This window comes from Pteronotus mesoamericanus, unplaced genomic scaffold (genome assembly GCF_021234165.1).
Source record: "Pteronotus mesoamericanus isolate MK-2021 breed Mesoamerican mustached bat unplaced genomic scaffold, CSHL_Meso_final contig_78, whole genome shotgun sequence".
NCBI classification, from domain to species: Eukaryota; Metazoa; Chordata; class Mammalia; order Chiroptera; family Mormoopidae; genus Pteronotus; species Pteronotus mesoamericanus.
In genome coordinates this window covers 25,974,705-25,993,932 of record NW_026555258.1, presented here as the reverse complement: position 1 = coordinate 25,993,932, position 19,228 = coordinate 25,974,705, and the positions used below count along the sequence as shown (strand labels likewise).

The following is a 19,228-nucleotide window of genomic DNA, read 5'->3' as shown; positions in this document are numbered from 1 at the left end:
ATTCCAGTCACTGGGAGTTTAGGCAGAAGGGGAAGGCTACTTATCACTGCTTCTCTCTGATAATCAGATTGATTTTAAAGTCTTTTACACATTCAGGACACAAAATGATTACGGCCTTCTCAAATGGGCTTCTTACAAGTTCCTATTGATGCTTGAGCCTTAGCCAGTGGAATAGTGCAATGCATCTTAGAAGCAGTATTCAGCTTCTCTTTACCTGGCGAAGAACAGATTTGCATTATTGAACTCCCTTATACCACAGACTCTGTCAGCTGCTTTGTATCTTTTAATCCTCATGGCAGCCCAGCTAGGCAAGGTTTATTCTTTTAATTCCAAAGGTAAGACAGCTGAGACTCAGAGGGTTTACGTCACTTAGTCAAGTTTATTTCATAGCAGAGCCCAATTTTGCAGTCAGGTCTGTCTGTAGGTCTTTCCTGTCAACACACTGGGCCACTTTTAATAAAAAAAAAAGAAGAAGAAGAAGAAGAAAGCTACACTTGCCAAAACTCTGTCTTTCTGAGTATTACAATGCATTCGCGTCACAAGTAACATTTACAATAGTAATTTATGATCAAGGAGCAGTTTGTAATTTTTTTTAAATAAATCACTGCAGAGTAAACATAGCTCAGCCTCATTGTACATTCATCTCAGAACTTGTGTACAGTCGATCAGTTAATTCTCACACCCGAGCAAGTGCAGTGGATGTGATGCTCAAGGAAGGTGAAGAATAATTTACAGGAGCAGCAAGGTTTTTATGACTGGTTACACTGCAAGAATTGTGAATGTGGGCAAGGAAGAACAATGAGTTCTTCCAGAAGACAGCAGCGTTTAACTCCACTCTTCCACTGGCTGAGTCTATCTCCTCTTCTTTAGATGCGGGATGTGCACTAGGTAAGCTATTTGAGGCCTGATCCCAAATGTGCATGGCGTATGGTCAAGTGATTCCACTAATTCGTGGTTTGAAGAACGAAGAGGCCAGAGTCGTCCCCAGGAACATGGATGTGGCATTTTCCAGTGCCATCTGGAGCACCTCCAAACGGCCAGCCTTTTGGTTTTTATTTCTTTTATATAAAACAGACATTGAAACTTACTTTGTATTCATTTGTTTTCCAGGTTAGCTCTTGCAATTTGCTTTGAATGTGCATAGAGGGATTTTTCAGAAGGAACATGTGAGTCGTAACAAGGAATCTTATCTGGCAGTCTTCCCGGATCTGCCACTGAAGGCTAATCTCACCACAGAAACAGTGTCATACATTGTAGAGATATATACCCTTTCCAGGCATTTAAAAACTTGTTCGTCTTCCCTTTGTTGTACAAACACTGACATTGTCTACAACTGTTGGTTTCCATGATATCACTAGCAAACCGTTCATTGTACTTACTCTGTGCCCGATACTGTTCTAAGAGATTTTATCTCATGACGCTGAGATAACTCTCACTTTACAGAGGTAGAAACTATATGAAGCTTATTTCTTTTTTCCTTAATAGACTAGGAAAGAATTAAAAGTTGAAATAAACCCCGCTGAAAGCTTTAAAGTGGACATTTAATTTACAACAAAACAAGAACAGTTTCAAAGAAGTGTATTCTAGGAGTTACTTGTAGAGTCATATTTACTGTTCACCATAATTTTCAACCTCGTTTAACAATTTCTGTAGCTAATCAGAATGGCTAATCCACTTACTTAAATTTGTTGTGAGACAATTGGTATCCCTATGAAGAAAATTGCCTGTTCAAAACCTGACCCAGGGTAAACTCGGAATTGGAGTCATTGCCTTTTCTGTACAACGTCCATCTCCATCAATTCTGAATCCACGTTCCTTCTTAGCACCAGGTTACTTTCAGAGACGGCTGACTTTCAGGTCTGTCTATAGAAGCTGGATCAGTATTCAGTATCTGCTTCCAGAATTGCAAGTAGTGACACTGAGTATTTAAAGGGCCTTGTAGAAACAAACATGCCGTGAAATGTTATTAGGGCTTCGTAATATTATTCTTTCTCTTAGACCCGAATTTAGTTTCATTTTGGTGGGTTCATCTGGGCTGATGCCAATGGAATCGGTGTTCCTGAAGTCCTTCAAAGACTTTGTTATGAATGGTTTCCCTATACACTACATTGATGTATATCTATACAAACCCTAAATAGGGTTCCATGCTCTAAAATTGAGACCACACAATCTGAAAGTCCCCCACATTAGGAGTGCTCAATAACTTGACCTGTAAATCAGTCCCAGGGCTTTTAAGACACTAAGCAGGACATCCCAGTGAGGCCTTCAAGCTTTGAGATGAGACAGCCTGGGTCTGGTCCTACCAGGAAAGGCAAGAAAGGATAACCATACATGTGACATGCCCAATGATGCCTGAGGACTCATGGGACAGTAGGGAGTCCCTGGAGAGGGGTGGGGGATAAGTAGCGTGAGAGCAAGTAGATGATTGGAGTATTGTTTCAAGAGCATCAGCGAGAAGTAGGGCGGAAGAAGAAGAATGAAACCACAGCAGACATGATGTAGGGGGGATGGGATTAAGGTTGACAATGTCTACAAAGGGTAGTCTGGAGGTTTTTGTGGGGATCTAGAAATGATTAAACACTTTGGGATATTGGGAGGTCTCTTGGAGAACCTGGGTGCTGTGTCTGGAGATACATTTAAATTAAAACTGAGACCTCTAGTATCAAAGAACCAGAGGTCTGTGGCTTTCACGGAGCAACCCCCAGAACATGTTCATTATAGAGAAATTCCAAGGAAGAAAAACTCAGTGGAATCATGGTTCTTCCCAACCTATCCTATAGTTCATTTGTTGTTGTTTTTTTTAATTCAGAGAAGTGTTTTTCCTAAAAGAAAATGCTTTCTATTAAATAGAAATCACTTTCCTTTGAGATATAATAATGATCTTATCTACTCTTGCCAAACCTTCGTATCATTTGAGTCGATCCGTGGCAGACAGCTGACCGAGTGCCAAGCTGGGTTTCCAGTGGCAGCTTTGAAGTCATGGTAAATGCGCACCCCCTTACAAGCAGCGATTGGACGGTATGTTTGGCACTCGGCAGAGGGCAAGTTTAATGTGACGGAAGGGTAGCATTTGTTCTGCTGATGTGCCCAAGTCAATTGGTGCTATCTCTCAAAGCATGTAGGTAATTCTTCCTTTCTTTGCCTAAATCCATGTAATCTTCAGGGCTGACACACTTTTCTGATGAAAGTTTGGAAGGACGTGGTTTCGCAGTACTCTGTCTTACGGTTTGATGTGGGTCATTCATCTTATATCCCCCCTGTTAGGAGGAACAGAGGTTCAATAACCGACCAAGGTAACCCAGTCAACAGAGGGTTCTGAAACACCATCTTTTTCTTCTAGCAACACAAATCCTATTGTTCTCTCAAGGTTGGTACAAAATTTATCTGTTTCCAGAACCTAAACCTGATCAACTAGACTTAATAATGCTATGCTCTTTATTTTCTATTTCCCTTTTAAACTGTTTTTTTCATATTTAGATATATGATATTTATCCTTCTTATCTTATATATAATAATAGATCACAGATATAGATACACAGCTGTACTAAAGGTGCTCTAACTACTTCATTGTCACCCCTGGGAGACTTCGAGCTCCATGGGGTAGTCCTTTGTCCTCTAATTCTTTAATGTCCCCAGGCCCTCTTGCAGACTGAAGAGCACGCTGTAGGGGCCCAAGGAACCCTTGATGAAAATTAAAAACACCGACTGTCCCAAATGTTAGCTAAGATGCAGAGCATCTGGAACTCCTGTTCACTGCTGATGGGGATATAAAACAGTACAGCCACTTTAGAAAACAGTTTGGAAGTTTAAGTTAAATACATCTACCATGTGACCCCACCATTCTATTTTCTAGTTATTTGCCCAAGAGAAATGAAAGCATACATGCACCCAAAGACTTGTACGCAAATACTTTCATAGCAGCTTTATTGGTAATAGTCTAAAACTGAAACAACCAATAAATCTGCAAGGAAATGGATAAGCAAATTGTGATACGCCTATATGCTCACTGGATTACTGCTTACCAATAAAAAGGAACAAACTATTAATATATACAACCTGGATAAATCTCAAGATAATTACACTGAATGCAAAACAGGCAGACAAAAAAAGGGTACATACTGTATGTTTCCATTTATATAAAATTCTAGGAGATGCAAACTAATACATCACGTGGTTGCCTGTGGATGGGAGGCCTAGAGGGGTAGATTAGGAAGGCAATGAGGAAACTTTTGGGGAGAGGGATATATTCATTATCTTGATTATGGTGCTGGTTTAACAAATATATATATGTATGTCAAAAGTTGTCAAATTTACATTTTAAATATGTTTGGTTTATTGTCAACCGTACCTTCATAAAGCTAAGAAAAAAGCACAAAGAAAGTGCAGAAATTACTCTACACACATCACTTCCCCTTTAGCATTCCGCTGTGCCCAAACTTAATGACAAGAGCCTCCTTTCTGAGACGAGTGTCCAGGGCAACACTGAGCAGATGGGGCTGTCAGGTCAGGCAGAGCCGGTGTGATCCAACATTGGCGGCTTACCAACTGTGTAACGCTGGGCAAGCCACTCCGTGTCCTTAGACCTTGGTTTGCTCTTCTATAAAATGGAACTAATAATATACCAACCTTAGAGAAATGTTCTACAAACTAAGTTAGATAAAAGGTCTGGAACTTCATAAAGGGTAACCATCATACATTATATATTGCTAAGAAACTTTTTTCCTCCTTTTTCTATGAGACTGGCACACAGTTAGTGAGAACTTCCTCAGCTTGATCTGATTCTCACTGATTCCCAACCAATTAGTGAGGATAGAGCAACTAACAAAGAAGGAGCAGAATATGCTTGAAAATATAAATAATACAAAATCACTTCAGGGCCCCTGTCCACTGCATTCTCCGTCGTTTGTGCTCAGCTGAGTTAGCAGCGTGTGTGTGTGTTCAGATGCTCTAAGTGGAGAGTAGGATGACACAGAGAATGTGGTTGGGGCAAGCTGGGAACGGAGGGACTGAGCAGTGCCTACAGGCCCTTGGAAGACTGTGGGCTTTGATCTAGAGAGTCTGACTTGAAATGCGAATTCGGCCACTTACTTCTTGCATGTGAAACGGTGCACAGGTTATTCAACTTCCAACATCCTCTCTTCACTCATTTGTGAAATGTAGGTAACAGTTCACATATTAAAAATTTATTGCAACAGTAAATATATTGATGTTAGAAATAATTTCAGGGGTATATATATTTCCTTTCTTATTATGCATGAGGGCAACTGTGTATACTGATGATAAACACATGATTTAACCTGACGTTAATGATGTTAAGAAAACCTATTAAAATGCCTTTTAAAACTAATTCTGGAATAAGTGTGTGTGAGAGTGTGTGTGAAATTACTTGATCTCATGAGTCCTTCCATTAATACTTCTTTTAAGGAGAAATTTTTGTCATGTTAAAAACTAAGTGCAAGTACTCTGTGGGCAGCCTAGAAACTAAAGTGGCAGATAAGCTCCTTTTTGAGCTTTTCCACCAGGCTGGGCCTCCAATAGAAGTGAAAATTCCAAAAGATAAGGACGGTAAACCAAAGCAGTTTGCCTTTGTGAATGCAATAAATCTACTTAATGGAATCGAGCTTTCTGGATGGCCCATCACAATTCAGTTTAGATCAGGAAGTAGCCATGCTTCACAGGATTTAACTTTGTCCTATTCCCAGCACCATGTTGGCAATGCAAGCCCCATTCCAGATCTCCTAGCAGCCACGAAAGGACAGTGGATGACACGACTCCATCATCGCAGATAATTCAGAGATCTTTCTCTTCTCCAGAAAATTTCCAGGGACCAGCAGTGATGGACAGTGTTTTCAGACAGATGTTTTATGGTGGGGAACTTGGTTCTCCACATCTTGATGATCCATTAGGATTTTCCCCATCAGTGCAGACACGCAGGCATCCTTTAACTAGCCTTTAAGCTCCCAGGGGCGTCAAGATACATCATCGTCACAGCGTCAGGCCAGACAGACTTCTCATCCCTGTATAGCAGGTAGACGTTGCAACCGTGAGCAGCGTTGCATTGACCATGGGTCTGACCGTCTTTATAGAGGAAACAGATAATTTCTTCCATGAAGACAGGAATCCAAGGGCTGGCGCCGTGGCTATGACAACAGAAGAGACAGGAGTAGAGCTGGAACTTGGCACTCAACTCGAAACTAACGAGTGTTCAAAGGGCATTGTTTTTCTGGGGTCATCCTCGGCCCTTTTGACTAAGTTGGTCTGGGAATGTTTTGTTAAAACTGTACAGAGCAGTTTTACAAGTTGCCACATTTCTTTATAAAATGTTTAAAACCTATAGCTACAGTCTAATACAGAACTGAGAAGAACTGTGGTCCCATTATTACGTTAAAAACCTTTCACCTCAGGGTTTCATGAAGAGAAAAGGTTTGTATGCAAAAGAAAGTGCCACAATTGCTGATCATTTTAGACAATTGAGAGGTATGTATTGTATAGAATGGTTTTATTTTAAAGTAAATATTTTAATTACCTGTTATCTCTGAGTATTGTATTGCAAGAACCTGCTTATTAGTGAATCACATTTTATGTATATAATAGAAAACATTTAAGTTGATAGTCTAAAGTACTATAGTGTTTTGTTAGTAGAAGAGAAAATGTCATTTCAATGACTCATTTTACTAACATTTGAGAGAGTTTGTCAAGTTTGGGGATATATCATACTGTTTAACTTCATAGAGAACGAAAGTGTAAGTTTTGTGAAATGTTGTTTGAGTTTTACCCTAATTGGACATATGAGGGTAAATCTACACATGCTATTCACTCTAAAATTTTAGAATTTCCTCATTAAATCATGTTTAACTGAATAACTGAAGCCACTCAGGAGGTTAAATGTCTCTAAATGTATTTTTTTTATTAAAAATACAGTGTTAGTGTAAATTCCCCTTTTGAGGAAGAACAAAAATGCAAATGCACAGTCAGATAAAATGGCACACTGGTTTACTGAATGTATACTTGTTTGGGAAAAGGTTCTAAAGCCTTTCAGTGCTGCCTCTGTTACTCAAACTTTAACAATTTTCTATCTTTCAATTGCCCAGGGCATGTATACAAGAACACATTTTATTATGGAGATTGTACATGGTTTTTTTGCTTGAAAATTTGGAAGAGCTTAGCCTTAAACACTTCCTGATTTAAAAATTTTTACATCTTGTTTAACAAAACTTTTATATATCAAGATGTTTCCCTTTCATTGTCGAACTTGTTTATATTCCTTTCTCGAAATACTTGGATTCGTTTAAATAACTACAGTATTTGCATTCTATTACTTTTTACTATATTCAAAACATTTAAAAAATATCCTAAGTGCACGAAGGCTAAATAAATAAATAAATAAATAAATAAATAAAGCAGTATTTTTTTTTTCAAAGTAGTGAATGTAGGTTTCCCAAACCAAGCCTCTAATTCCTAAGGCAAACCCCCTACTCCTTGGCCGGGTGTATTATCCATGTTTGGGACCATAGGTATAAAGGGACCGCCTGAGGAGGAGCTGGACCCAGAAGCTCTGTTAGGGAGGTGGAGGCAGAAAGGGCCAGGAGGAGCCAGGATGAAGGCAGGAAGCCACTGGACTGGCTCTGTGGGTGCTCTCTTTCAGACACAGCGTCTGCTCATGGATGTGAAAGATGTGTCACCACTGATTTTTTTTCTTAGTTTACTTTCCATGGAATCTTGAAAGTTTGAGAACAGCGTATCTTTTGACCTGATTTTGCAAAAGGGGAACTCAGTCCTTAGGGAAATGGGTAGCGAAGAACTTTGAAAGAAATGAGACTCTCCCCTCAGCTCACTTGGGCTCAAATTTTATCTCTGCCACTTGCTACCTCTGTGACCTGGGACAAGTTATTTAACCTCCCTTTGCCTTGGAGTTTTCATCTTTAAAATGGTGACAATAGTTTTTTTTGACAGGATGTTAATCGTTAAAATGAAGTTCTCAGAAAGTACTTGGATTACAGGAAATGCTTTGTCCTTGTTGGCTATTGATTTTTGAACCATTGCTTGGGAGGTTTTATAAGAAAATATTTGGTGGCTTTCCATAACTATATTCCTTCTAGGCTATTTGGCTAATAGTATCATATGATATGATTATGGCTTTTAAAACAGAAATAGTTTGGAAACTGAGGGAGTAGCACACAGAGAACTCCTGGAAGGCTTGTGAAGAGATTAAGATCAACCAACACCACTAAATTCCAGAAGTGGGCAGGACATCGTCCCTAAGGAATGCACCGCAGAATTTTGGTACTTAAGCGGGCTTTTTTGCTCTTTCTTTTTTCCTGAGTCTCTTGACCTTTCTAATGTCTTAAAAATTAGCCAAGGATTATGGTTCATATTATCTCATGTCCGAGTTTGGCCATCAGATAGATTCAATCATGCTACAAACTATGCAACTGAACTGACGTTTGGCTGTAATATAAATTGCTTGGAATCAGGCTCCAATTAGGAAACTCCGCTATGTAGAAAGATAAGCTTGGGTGACAGTCTTTGGAATGACAAAATTTTTCTTTTCCCCACCCATACATGCTTTGATCCACTTCTGAACCCCCTACTGCACATGACTCCTGTCTCCTTATATACCACATGCTTTTGACATTTACCTTCTACTTTAATACCATTTCCCTTTCAATAAGTATAGTATTCAACTGCTGGGTAGAACAGATTTATTTCCCTCTGATTTTATGTTCATTATAAATGAATATTTGCTATAACTAAATCATATAAACACTATAATAGTTAATAATATGAGAAAAGATAGCATACAGGTTGAGTTTGACCTCCAATATCAGATGGAACTGAACTTGAATTCTAGCTTCACTTAAAAACTTTTGACAAATTATTAACTTAAGTTCCAGTTATTTTATCTGTAAAAAAGGAGTGATATTCATATCTATGGTACATGATATTTACATGATTAGTTTTAGGTAATCATGAGAATTAAATGAATGTAAATTATTATGGTAGCGCCAGGCATAGAGTGAACACTAAATAAAAAGTAAATTTCTGTTATTCAATGTTTTCAGCTTAAAGAATATCAAAGTTTTGTAGTCAAAGAAGGACAACTCTATTGTATGCCTCCTTTTCTTGAGTTTATCCCTATAGGGAGTGAAGGAACTACAGCAAAGTAAAAGCATACTTAAGCCATATAGTAGTAGTACATGGTGGTTATAAACGCAGGCTCTGAAGTTATACTACCAGGGTTCAAGTTTCAAATCTAGCCTTTACCACTAGCAGTTTGGGCAAGCTGCTTAACACTGCTGTGCCTCACTTTCTTCATCTACAAAATTGGGTTAATAATACCATTTACTTTACTGGATGGCTATGAGAATTAAGTGAGATGATGCATATAAAACATTGAGAACATAGAACTGCCATACTGAAAGCAGTCAAATACTCGAATTACTAACATTAAAAAATAGTCAAGGGAATCATAGATTGCAAACCACATAACTGAACTCAAGTTTAGGTTCAGAATTCTAGGAAATATGCAGGAGTTTTGTTGTACTGTTTGAAAATGAGGCTGGAATCCACTAACATTTATAAATATAAGTATATTTGTGTTTATATTAAATAATATATTAAAATTATATAAAATTAATAAATTATATTAGGTATATTAAAATATAAGATTTATTTTATTAAATTTCATCTTATTTTATTACATAAAAGTAATATATACATACATTTCATTTATATAATAAAATATGTTTTATTTTATATATTAATATATTTTATATATATTAAAATAGACTCAAAGTCAAATAGACTATCTCTGTGTATTAAGTAAACTTTATTGACTGTTTACATACCATAAAGAACACTGGAGTTTAAGAATTAAGAAACCTGCTACACTGTTATAAGCCTAAATCAGAAAATAATTTGAAGACAACATCAAACTAATCAGTGTTAAGCGGTATGTTGTGGTCTGTAAAGAAAGGAAAATTGCAAAGAATGACAGTTCATCAGAGCAGCTGAGAATACCTGTGGAGAGTATGGTAAACCACTAAGAATTTGGAAGGGATTAGGCATGATAGACTCAAGTAGTTCAAGAGAAGAGCGAAAGCAAAGGGGAGATGGTGGGACTGGGCATCGTGTTTGCAGAGGAATGATGAATCTCCAGGATTAATCAGAGGGTGTCTGTGAGCAAATGGTGGGAAGTGAGGCTGGGTATGGCATACAAGGTAACATAAGACTCTTCAGAGAAAGAGTCAAGTTTATGTCTCAACTCACACCCCTCCTCGTTTAATAGATGAGATGGCTGAGGTCTAAAGAATGACTTCACCAGTCACGCTTACTTATTAGAGCCAGCTGGTGCAAGGCCCCATCAGCCCTGACTCCTTGGCCAGTGAGCATGTAGCTGCATCTCTTCGTGAGCTCAGGTTACCGAAAACTTTGAAAGGACTGAAGAAATCCCCTTGATGCTTCCCACATGGTTGTGATTCTAATTTTGAAGATTAATTGATGCCCTTCCTTCTGTCCATATTTCCTAAAGTGAGAGAAGCAAATATTAATTCATAGGCCACCCAGACAAGGGCCTCATCAGTCTCAACTGGGGAACATCCATCCCTAACTAGATCATTTGATTTTTGGAGCACTTGGCTGAGAACCCAGTTCTGAGTCCTAAGACGAAGTGCTTTCCACGCTATCATACCACCTGCACTTATTTACTCTGATTTCAAACTCTTAAAGACCTCCTTTTCTCTATCCCTATCAGGCTAAACGACACAGGTTCACCTCCGCTCCCCTTCCCCCGAGTATGTCTCTCTTTCTCGCGTTTACCAATCCCCTGGAAACATCATCACCTACTTCAATGGAGCCTCGAGGACTGCTGTCCCTATCACTCCCTCGAATCTGCTGATCTGGAGTTTATATTCGGTCCGCTGTGTTCCTGAATCATGTAGGTCATTAGATTAGAAAGACATTTCCCTCCTCCTCCAAGTCACCCCTGGCTTAAACACTGCAGGTCCCAGTGCGGCGGCAGGAGTCCTGTCTTGACAAAAGTCAGCCACTCACACCCTTTGAAGATCTCCGTTTGCCATTACTTTCCGGGGCAGTCATCTTCACCTTCTCATTTGTCCCCGTTCCCCTCCTGCCACTGTGTGCCTGTGTGCCCTGCCGTCCTCAATGAGAGAAGGGGCAACAGGGCAGTCGGTCCGTCCTGTCCGTTGACGCAGCAGGGTTGCTCTTACAGGGCTGTGCTGGAAAGGGGACGCAGGCCAGACACTCTGCAGATAATATGCAGAAGTGTGCAGTATGAGCTGTTACCGGGATTTAGGAAGGTTTCTGTTATTTTTTTCATCAGCTTTAATTCCACCGCTTCACCTCTGAGTGGGTGTAAATTACTTGAGAGCTCCGCCCCCCCTCCTCTTCTTCTTCCCCATCCCTCCATTTCCCTTCACAGCCCTCAGCGGCAGGTGAGTCAGTATTAGTGGGGGAATAATTACCCCATTTGCTTCTCCTTTACCATTTATCACCACCCACCTTTTAAAACCTGGGATACCACTTGCATGTTGCAGAGAGTGCCCAGAGAGAGCCCTGAAGAAACACAGAATGATCACAGGGACAGCTTCTGCTGTCACCTTTAGGGCTGAGAGAATAAATGAAGGTATGTTCATCAAACTGGAAGCATGTTTTACTGGATGTGTTAAAATTGCGGCACAAAAATAGATTTCTGGGTTCTCCTTTGTTAGTCTTATTTCATGCCATTCAGCACACGGTTTGCATGACTATGTTCTCTTTTCCTCTGACTTTAAGTGGTTTTTATCACTCTAGTGAAGCTTCCAGTCTCTCTACCCTGTTACCATTGAACCTTTCACTCAGAAATCCCTTCATCCCTGTTCAGTTTTTGGTCCACTCAGTGTATGTGTCTTTATGGATTACATTTATTCTGTTATGTTTACTTTGAAGAGGTTTCTGTACGATTGTGTGTGAAATATACTGTGTGGTTATTATCATAAATCATAACTGCCTGGTTAGAACTTCCCTGTGGTTACCTGCTTCCTCAGTGGTAGCGTCTGGCTCCTCTGCCCTGCAGCCTGGACGATGGGCTTCTCACAGCACCTGTTTCTTTAAGGGCAGTCTGAGGGGTGACATTCCTTAGCAGACTAAGTGGCAGATCTGGATGTTCTGTGCTTCAAGCTTGGGAAGTATCCTGTATATACAGGCAAGAAAATAAGCAACTGGCAGGGAGGGGTGCCATGTTGGTTTGAACAAGGTGTTGGCAGGGCTGCCAAGTGGGAAGTAAAGAAAAGAGAGGAAGAGCACAGGCCAGAGGAATGGAAGTTGGCAGGATTAAAAAAAAAATTACCTGGACTGAAGTAGACAAAGATTAAAGAAGAGAATGAAGAATAAGTAGGGACACTGATAGCCCATCCTCTGCCTTCGGTCAAATTAGAAAAAGGTGCCAGTTCCTCTGAGTGGACACAGTCCTGTGTTTGGGTGCACAGCTTGATGAACAGAGAACAGGTTGTATTTTAGCTACTGTTTGTCTCCCCAGTTTGGTGCCCTCGTGCAAACCGTAGCCTGCATACCATCCATGACAGCACTGAGTGTACTGAACAAGCACATGCTCTAAAAAGCAGTGGTACACTTTTAGTATGTGTTACCTCTGGAGAGAAAACTGCCTTGGAGGTGGTCATGTATTATAACATTTCTTTATATAATGTAGTATAATTTACAGACTTTCTGAACACCCATGCCTCGTTCAATTCCCCAGGTAGGCCTGTGAGTGTATTGTTATCCCCACTGTGTAGATACCACAAGTTCAAGAGATCAAGTTGCTCACAGAGGATACGTGACACCAAGATGTCGTGATTTAAATCCAGATCCTCCAACTGTAAGTCCTGAGCTTTTCTGCGGTATCAGGCTACCCACCTTGACAGCACACAGATGGAATAAATGAGCCTGTGTTCGTGAGTAATCATTGCCACTCCTCGTGCATGAGCGTAATTAAGTTGTGCACATGCGGTAATTAAGACAACTCTGTCATCTTGTCTACACCAGTATAATGGGTGGGTTCCTGCCACCAAGGTAACTTAGAGAAATGAATTCCTTTGCCTCAATTTCCTTGTATGTAAACTGAAGCCAGTACTATCTACCTCAGGTCTCACTGGGTTGTTAATAACCATAATTATATTTCTGAAAATTAAGCTCCATGGGGCAGGGCTTCTGTCTATTCCATATAATCACTGTATCTCCAAAGACAAGAACAATACCTGGCACACATAGGTGCTCAATATATATGTGTGGAAAGAATTAATGGATTTGAGTGTTTACTGCATGGTGGGAACTGGGCAAAAGGCTTTACAAACATTATTTCTTCCTCACCACAAAGCTGCAGGCTGAGTATAATAACCTCCATTTTACAGATGAGGAAATCAAGACCCAGAGGGTGACTAACCAACTGGATGCTACACATCTAGTGAGAGGCAGGGCTGGGACTGAAAATAAAATTAAGTGCTGGGCCTAGCACTGTGTATAACACAGAGGTTCTTGATTAATGAGAATTTCCCTTCTCATTCTAAATCCAAAATTCATGATCACTTTTATTATTTTTAAATTTTTTTAATTTACTGAATTTATTGGGATGACATTGGTTAATAGAATTATACAGGTTTCAGGTGTACATTTCTATAATACATCATCTGTATATTATATTGTGTCTTTACCACCCCAAGTCAAGTCTTCTTCTGACATCATCTATCCCCACTTTACCCTCTTCTACCTCTGCCCACCCCGCTTTCCCTCTGGTAATCACCATACTGTTGTCTGTGTCTGAGGTTTTGTTGTTGTTGTTGTTTTTGCTTAACCCCTTCACCTTTTTTCACCCAGCCCTGGAACCTCCCTCCTCTCTGACAGCTCTCAGTCTGTTTTCTGTATCTATGCATCTGTTTCTATGTTAAAATGTCTTAGGAATAAACAAATATAACAGTTTTCATTGGTGAATAACTGGAAGCCCAGTTTCTGAAGACTCACTAGCCAGATTCTCTCTCCCCATCGGGCTCTCTGTGATGACAATTTCTTGGGGGTACCAACTGATGACTTTTTCACCTTTAAACACCTACCCCACGTTAGTTTTGGCGAGGCTTGTTCTCACAGTTCTCACAGCATGGGAGACAATGATACTGGCTTCTTTCCAAGGGTAGAGGAGCAGCCAAAAGCGACTAACATCCCATATGGTGGTAGACACAGTTCTCTGTCTTCATAATGTATGCATCCCAAGAGGCCTCATGGTAAAGTGCTTAATATGCAACTCATAGGTTTTATTCATCTATTGTGAAATTAGTAATCTATATTTCTTCACCTTTCAGAAACAGAAAAAATAATACTTAGAAAACATTAAGTATATGGATATAATGAATTCTAATGATACAGAGTTGCTGGAGCCCCCCCCTCTTAATATGAAGAGCGGACAACGGTGGACCAACAATAGAATAGACATTCAGAAGTGACTACTGTTCATGGAAAGGAGCTCCCATCCTGCCAAACCCATCCACAAAGAGAGCCTCAAAAACAAGAACTTTGAAATAAAAATGAATAGATGCGAGTTATAAAATACTCATGGGGATGGAAAGCAAGCAAAGGGAATAGAGTCAATAATATTGCAGTAAGTATGTATGGGTGTCTAACCACTATGCTGTATACCTGAACCTAATACAGAATAATACTGAATGTAAACTGTAATTGAAAAAAATGTAAAAGTAAATGCATGGGTTCCTATCCTAGCTCTGCCACTCCCCAGCCTTGTCACCCTGGGTGAGATAGCCTTCCTCCTGAGCCTCAGCCACCCTCTCAGGTGTATGAGGGGAAGCACAGATATGGCTGGCCCAGCCGAAGGCCTATCTTCTCGGTGAAGACCGGGGCTTTCCCCTCAGGGTCACGGTGTGGTCAGTGGGTAGTCAGATAAGGTGCAGGAGGTGACTGCAAAGAGTGAAGAGAGTCAGTGCGTTGCCCTCACATTAGGGGTGACATTGTTATGTTAATTTTTGCAGGTGTGGAAAGATAAAACAAAAGTTACATGTAATTAGTGTAATTATAATTGGTTAATAGAATGGCCCTTGTGAAGTAAAAGAGGCAAGTGTGTGTGTGAGGCCAGTGTCAAGGGCTAAGGACCTGGGGTCTAGATCCAGGGTTGCATCAGCTGGAGAGCTTTCTCCCCTCTGGCCTCAGCTGTTCCCCTAACAAGTAGGGTAAACATCTACCACACATTTGCCACGTGATAGAATTAATGACACAAAACTTGTGAGCCTATAGCATCTTCAAATGAGACGGATAATGTGAGTAAAAAAGGATCTAGAAAGGTGTCATCATTCCCCTCTCTGCTCCCCATCTTTTATCACCTGAAGGGCTAAGGCTAAAACATTCTCAGTTAAAATTGCTTTTAATGAATGGGTTTGACTTTTCCTAGAGACACAGGAAACAAGGTTAATAAGTAGAAAATATCAGATTCTCTATATGGGCTGACCCTAAATCTAAGTTTCATTCACTCAACAAGAGTTCATTGAGGTACTACATGCCAGAGTCTCTGCTTGGTGCTTCACATAAGGGATACAGGTATTTGAAACACCAGCAAGAATGAGACAGCGCTGAAATGGTTAGGATGGATATCGTTTGGTGTATGAAAGGTTCTTGGCATTTCACATGCTTTGGTTGAAAGGCAGGAGAGGGTGCCTTATGTATTTACAGAACAGTCTCCTGCTCCAGGGACTTCTTCCCCACTTAAATAGTTCCCCATCATCTCATCTGTTGTAGGAGGATAAATGGCCCCTTCTAGAGCGTCCAATGTGACACACATTGTTTAATGACACATAATAACACGACATAACACAGAAGCAGCCAGTAAGATTGTTCTACCCCTTAGATAGAAACAGTGGGAGAGATTGGGGGTAAGAAGACAGCAGCCAAGTACCCACTGTAGAATTTGGCCATTGTGTTGTGGGGAGGGTTGCTTCAGTGGAATGTATAACAAGGCTGATTGAAATTTCACAATTTGATAACGTGTGTACTCTTTCTAGCCAAACAAAGTATAGCAACGCAGTGGTAGGATGAGACACTAAAATAAGCAGCGATAGCAGGAAACAAATGTGAGAAACAGGTGGGAGAGCGTGCCTCACCGATGAGTGCCATCGAGGCCTATCAGTAGGTAACACTCCGCGTGGAGCTGTCACAGTGATGGCATCTGGCAGAAATCCCACAAGAAAAGGAATCAAATAGGGAAGTTTCTATCTGGAAGAAAGTATGACACTCCAGTATCCCTGTGTAGGAGTGTCATAAGGAATAAGAATCTTCTGAATAGGAAATAAGCATTAACTACTAGCTACAGAGGACATGGTGTTCTGTTAGAAGTTTTGAGGAGAGATGGATCTCTTAGGAGAACTTATGGGAATCTCCTCTGACAACAGGGAACATTCCCATCTGGGAAAGTATTGGCTATTCTGTCTCATGTCATTGAATCATTAGCGCCATAAACTCTTAGACACAGTGGGGGTTACTATTACAAATAAAACCATAATTTCTTGAGCATCTACTCTGTGCCAGTCACTGGGCTAAGCCTTTTGTGTAAATTACCTTATTTTTCATGATGACTTATGAAGTAGATGTTATCATTAGCAGTTTTCAGAAGAGAAAATTGAGGATTAGAGAGATTAAGTACCTTGCCAAAAATCACATGGTAAGTGGTAAATCTCAGCATTCTCTGTTGGATGGAACAGAACTCAGGTGACAGCTAATGTACTTAATAATAATGATGGATTTTTTTTTTCCTAGCACAGGATAGGCAAGAGGGTTGTAGGTTGTATATGGGTGAGCACTTTAAAATTCACCTATTTATTGACTGGGAATTAGAAAAAATATAACCCATGATTTCATCATGGTTATTATTAGAATGAGATTCAGGACAAATAGCTGATTTAAAGACAATTTTCTAGCAATAGGATGGATATGGGAAAGCCATGAATATGTACATAACTGAAGTTGGAAAACTGCATTAGGGCACATCCTTACCTGGTTCACACAACCTTAACCTGGTCTTGAACTTCTGTCACCAGCCCCCTATATGTCTATGTTCTATGGAATTCCAGTTCCTCTGTGATTCCCCACCTAGGTTAATTCTACTGTTGAGTTTCTGTGCTCCTGTTTCTTTGATGCTTAATAGTATGGGAGGAAAAGGCATAACCCTGCTAATTGGCCACACCACTGCATATTTATCAGCCCCAGACCCAACTTGGTTCTCCCTGTTGGTACACAATTCTGTTCTCTATCCCAAACCTTTACCATGTTTCTCAATCCAACTCCATCTGAACATCCCTCTTACTAGATGATCCAAGTTTTCTCTTTCACCAAGAAAATAGCTCATTAGGGTTTATCTTACATATAAGTAAACTGAGGCATAGAGATTAAGTAACTTGCCTGAAGTCTCACTGATCATGGTAGATCTGGGATTCAAACCTTGTCAATCTGGCTATAGACTTTGTCCTACTAATCATTATGCCATATTGCCTCTTTCATCATATACAAGGTCTGTCCATAAAGCATCCAATCATGTAATATGAAAAATAGAGACTTTTATTGAAGAATATACAAGAAATATTTTATACAGGACAATGATACTTCAGTCAAAGTAGGCACCTAGGGACTTCACACAGTTCTCCCAGTCACCATCAGCTGTCCCATCATATTTTCCTGAATCTCATCAATGGTCTGAAATCTCTTTCCTTTCAAAGGTGATTTTAGTTTTGGGAAAAGCCAGAAATTGCAGGGCATCAAATCTGGGCTATAGTGGGGCTGACTCACTTGGGTGATTTGATGTTTTGCTAAAAAACTGCATGAGACATGATGCATGACCTGGCACATCCTCCTGATGAAGCTGCCAATCACCAGTTGCCTGTAGCTGCAGCCGTCTGAATCATCCAAATAGTTTCCATGGAGGAATGTTCAAGCTTAATGCAAAATTTGATGCAGATTCATTGCTCTACCTGCTCAGTCATTTTGAATGCAATGGCCACACAGTACACATGCTCACTCAATGGCATCTACTGCCCTCATTGACTAGTACAGTGAAGTCACCATTGTTCATGCATGCACATTTCAGTCCACTCACCTTGGCTGCCAGATTACATCAGTGTCATGCAAACTGTTCTCCTTATATTAACAATGGTTGGACCTTTTCTGGACAGACCTCATCTTTTGAATGAATTAATTAGTCAATGAATGGATGGGTTAAAGAAAGACTGGAACTTGGCACTTGGGCTGTCCCTGACCCATAGTAGCAAGGTCAGCTCTGCCTGCACTTCTAAAGCTAATGATAAAGTTTAACTCATATTTCAATACATCAGGATCCACACAATGGAAGCTGCCCCCCTGGCCCAGCCTACATCACAAAAGTAAGCCTAAGTCAGCCTGCGCTTAGAGGAAACAGCTATCAAGGAAACAACATACATGGATCACATCCTCCAACTCAGCATTGGCTAGTTTGCCTTACCCTAGGACACATTGATTCTGCCCTCTTTCCACATTACCTCTTCTAACATTGCTTAGAGCTCACTCTTGCCCAAACTTGGGAAGAGTGCTCCCCTGCTTCTGAGGCACTGTACTCACCCCTCCATGGCTTGTTTTCCTTGAACAAAGAGCATCAAACTTGTTATTAAATTTAGTTTTGTCATTTGACTCTAGGCCTGTACTTAAATGTGGCCTGACTCCACGTGCCTTTGGCATTAGTTTTACTTGGTTGGTCGCTTCCCCAGGGAGCACAGAAACTCTAGCCAAGACCTTCCTCTGTGACTTAGTTTCCCTTTGCCCCAGCATCCCACGTTGCCAGGATGGTTGCTCCACCAGCCCATCCCAAGCATTGGCTAACTTTTCTCCTTTATTCCCTGTTTCACTGAAGGACAGTCTCCCACATTGGGATTCAGGAGTAGCCTAGAATCCTTCCCATATTCTCCTTAAATTTTCCCTCCTGAATCTGCCATCTCCTTTCATTTTCTGTCATTGTTTCCTTAATTCCTTCATTTTTGGGCATTGATAATTCATTGAGGAACAAGACAGACAAGGCCTATGGTCTCAAGAAGTTCCCATTATAGAGGAGGAGACATTCTAACTGACGTCCAGATTGTGATAAGTGAAGAGAAGCAAGGATGAATGGGAAAAGCAAACCCCAGGTTGGGGGCAGAGAGAGAAGTTCTTATGGTGTCGA

The 19,228-nt window shown here is 40.4% G+C and overlaps 1 pseudogene; it reads left to right on the top strand.

Moving 5' to 3' along the window:
- The first annotated feature begins 5,438 nt into the window (after nt 1–5,438).
- LOC129079124 (RNA-binding protein 7-like) lies at nt 5,439–6,099 on the top strand (annotated as a pseudogene).
- Nucleotides 6,100–19,228: the final 13,129 nt, after the last annotated feature.